Here is a 4,568-nt window from a genome sequence, read left to right on the forward strand (position 1 = left end):
CCCGGCAAAGTCCATAGTCGGATTTGAATCTGCGAAGTTCTTGGGCCATATGGTTTCGAGGAAAGGAATCGAGGTGGACCCATTTAAAGTACAAGCCATACTGGAAATGCCGCCACCTGCCACCATAAAAGATGTGCAGAAACTGAATGGGCAGTTAGAAGCTTTAGGAAGGTTTATATCGAGGTCATCAAATAAATGTAAACATTTCTTTGACATTTTAAAAAAGGGTGCAAAATTTTATTAGACACAAGAATGTGAGCACGCACTGAAAAACATCAAAGAGTACTTAATCAACATGTCTATACTACAAAAGACAGATCCAAGGGAAGAATTACTTATTTGTCTGGAAGCAACACCAAATGCCCTTAGTGCAGTACTACTTCGAACAGATGAAGGGGTGGAGAAACCTATATTTTACGTAAGCAAAACATTCAACTCAGCAGAAAGAAATTACCCGAAGATAGAAAAATTGATACTAGCATTGGTATAGGTGTCTCGAAAATTACGAACTTATTTCCAAACTCATAAAATCAAAGGTTTAACAATAGTAACAATAGAATAAGTCTTGAAGAGCTCAAACAAGGCGGGAAGAGTCGAGATATGGAATACACAGATTGATTTAATTGGGTTAAAGTATGAAGTTCAGACTTCCACGAAGTCACATATCATTGCAAAATTCCTAGCAGAATTCCCATCAGCAGAAGATGAAGGGGTAGAGGAGATGATGGACATAGATGAAGGATGCCCGGACCCAAAGGATCTGCTACAAGAAAGCCACCCTCGAAGGTGGGAAATATTCGTCAATGGGTCTTCAAACAGCTCTAGAGGAGGTATGGGGATATTCTTCACTTCGCCGGGGGGAGTCATAATTGTATTTTGCTTCCGCTTAGAATATAAGGCGACTAACAATGAAGCCGAATATGAGGCGGTAGTACATGATATGAGGATCGCGATAGAAATGGGAGTCAGAATTGTATTCTAAGCACAGCTGATAGTTCACCAAATTGAGAGGAGGTATAACACGGTTGATCCAGTGATGTAAAAGTATTTACAACTCGTGAATGAGTATTCCTCCTTGATAAGAAGCATAATTTGGAGGAACATAGGACGAGATAATAACAGGCACGCAGATGGTCTCTCCTTTATAGATTCAATGATTTAAGACCCGAAGATTGGGCATATCCGGATCGAGCGGTTGATACAGCCGTCAGTCAGCAGGGAAGAAAAGGAACCGAGGGTTATGATCATTGAAGAAGGAGATATGGATATAAACGACAGCGATTGGCGAGCTCCTATCTACAACTATCTGATGAAAGGAGATCTCCCACGAGATAGGCAGGAGCAAACAATATTAAAAGCAAAGCCAAGAATTACGAGGTAGAGGAGGAATATTATACAGAAGATCATATATGGGCCCTCTGATGAGATGCTTGTCGCACAAGGAAGGAATAAATATTATGAAATCAATCCATTATGGAGACGCTGGCAACCATAGCGGGACCAGATCCTTAGCTTACAAAACTAGGGCACAAGGTTACTTCTGGCCATATATGCACAAAGACGCGAAAGACATCTCTACGAGATGTGAGGAATTCCAAAGATATGGGAGAAGGATACACGCCCCTTCCACTAGCTTGAACTCAGTATTAAGTGTTTGGCCGTTTTCCATGTGGGGAATATACATCGTGGGACCATTAGTAACTGGGACAAAGCAGATGCGACATTTGATAGTGGTAACAAACTATTTTACTAAATGGGTGGAAGCTAAGGCCCTACAACACACGAAAGATGGAGACGTATACGACTTCATCCTAGAGCATATCATATGTAGATTTGGAATACCGGTCCTAATTGTTACAGACAATGGAAATAAATTCGAAGGAGAGAATGTGAAAATGTTGTTCAACGCATTCAAAATTCAATCCGAAAAGTCGACTCCGCTATACCCACAGAGCAACGGGCAAGCGTAGGCCACGAAAAATACATTGGCGACCACGTTGAAAAAGAAGTTGGGAGGACACCACAAAGGATGGTGTGAGAAAATACCAAACGTGCTATGGTCATATAACACCACTAGGCGAGATGCCACGGGAATGTCCCCCTTTTGCTTGACATATGGAATGGAGGCAGTCTTGCCAACTGAGGTTATTCTCCCCACAACCAGGAGAGAAGCGTGGGAAAAGAGGCTGAACTCAGATTTGATACTCGTGAAATTAGATGACCTCGAAGAAAATAGAGAAATTGCATTACAGCATATGACGAACTATCACCAGAGGTTGTCAAGAGAATATAATAAGAGAGTGAAGGCATGAAGTTTTAAGCCAGACGAGCTTGTACTGCGAGATATCCCAGTATACCAGAAGGGATCAGGAGGGAAGCTGGAACCCACGTGGGAAGGACCATGCATCGTGAAAATGATAGTTGAAAATGGGGCATACGATTTGGCGGATTATGAAGGGAAAGGCACAAACGCAGAAGGGAAGATAATATATGGCGAATAGAAAGGAAAGATCGGAGGCTGGATCACCCTTGGAATCTAGTGTATATCAAGAAGTATTATCCATAAAAAGGTTGTAATGCCAAAATAAATTTGTATTTGAACAAAGGTCATTAATAGATTATCTTTTATACTTGAATTATATATCGGCAAAGAAAGATTTACAAAACAGACAAATAAGACCTCAGATTAGGAGGCATGTAAAACATACGAAATGAACGGTTTCTAGGGAAACGAAAACCCTTCGCCTAGGAAGGCTGAGAATCCACGACATGCACCCTAGGTCGCATGAAAATGCACGAGGAAATACCTAACGCATGTCATGAACAACTCTCAGAAAGAAAGCTAGGGGAAATGATAAGACCTATCCGCTCAGGGTCCCTTTAATGATGGCCTTCGGTAAGGAGTGTAGAGTATGACCAAGGCGGTGACACATTCGGTTGAGCTGCGGGTGCTTGGGACGTATGGAGTGTTACCGTCCATGAACGTATAGAAAGTCTTGGCTACAAAGCACTAGATCCCAAAGAAACCTCACTTAGGGTGTGAATTCGTAACCTCAATCCATATCGGCGAAGGGGACAAGAAGTCACGAAAAGAACTGAATGTCATAATAACTGGATGGGAGGATACCAACATGCATGTTATGGTTAACCTCCTTGAAGGGGAAATAAGGGGACATATAAAGGGATGGCACCCTCTAGATTAGGGAGCTGCGTGACCAAAAAATACGGCAATGTCATGGGACTAACATTCATGGGAATGGCTAGGCCCGTCGCACTGTCGCGATATGGGGTTCATAAAATGTTAAGACGAGGTTGATGGATTATTATTTGAAAGAATAATAAGCGCCTGATACTTCGTCGAATTAAGATCCTTCAAAAAGGATGGGGCAAAATAAGACCTTAACTAGGAGGTGCAATAAGACCTCGTAAAGCAAAAAAGTTATGCCTGAAACAATTTGCAGACGGGTCAACAAGGAAAGTGAACTAACAAACAATAAAGGAAAACAGTCAAGATCAGCGTAATCCTGTCTTGAGAAACTAATGCTCAATAAGAACAAGAGGCAAGTATATACTTTTAGATTTGTGTTCTTATTTAGCATTATCCTCGCAATACTCAGCATTTCCCAGTATATACTTGACACAACGGATAAACGAAACACAAACAGTGGCATTATTTACGATGACACAGTAGAGGCATGAGGTAAAGATAACAACATTATTTACAAAGAGAATAGACGACACAGTAGAGGCATGAAGTAAAGGTAATAACATTATTTACAAGCAAAATATTATCGAAATAAAACTAGAAAAGGTAACAATGCTAAAAGGTAACAATGCTAGTCCTCCTCCTCGTCGTCATCAGTTTTCTCGACGTTGCCAGCCTTCCGAATCAAAGGTGTCTTGCCCTCAGAATCATTAACTTGGATATCTTCGTCCGTTTCTATCTCCTCATCGGCAGAAGGTGGTTCATCCACAACTTGTTCATCATCAGAAAATACTTCAAGCACCATAGGTACGCGAGGAATGCCGCGAGAATCGCAGAAATCATTAAAGAGTTTGACCTTATCATCTTGAGAATTTTCGCGAATCAACTTCGCAATCTTAGTTGCGTCCTCTTCCATGGTAGTAAGGTCCTCGTTCAAATATCGAACATCATCTTGGAGAGAGGAAACCTTCTCGAAGAGAGTGTCCTTCTCATCTTGAAGGGTGAAAACCTTCTTGGAGAGATTGTCCTTCTCGTGAGACAAAAGAGAAACCTGTTTCTTAAGCTCTTGTTCAGACCCTAAAAAAACAGAGGAAGGTGTAAACCAAAGGGAAGAACGAGCACGAGCTAAGGCAGCACTAAAGCAATTCAAGAAATAGAACATACCGCGAAGTTCGCTTATCTTCTTCGCCAAGTTGGACGAGTTCCTTTTCTCATCTGCTAGTTGTTCCTCCAGCTGAGAAATTTGAAAACTAGACATCTCAAGTAGTTCGCGGGATGCACGAAGTTCCATGAGATGAGCCACGTCCCGGTTGTTCCCCTAAATCAAAGACATATCAGAAAATCCTCAAAATTTGGGAAAGAG

Source organism: Papaver somniferum, chromosome 11 (assembly GCF_003573695.1).
Source record: "Papaver somniferum cultivar HN1 chromosome 11, ASM357369v1, whole genome shotgun sequence".
Classification (NCBI taxonomy): Eukaryota; Viridiplantae; Streptophyta; class Magnoliopsida; order Ranunculales; family Papaveraceae; genus Papaver; species Papaver somniferum.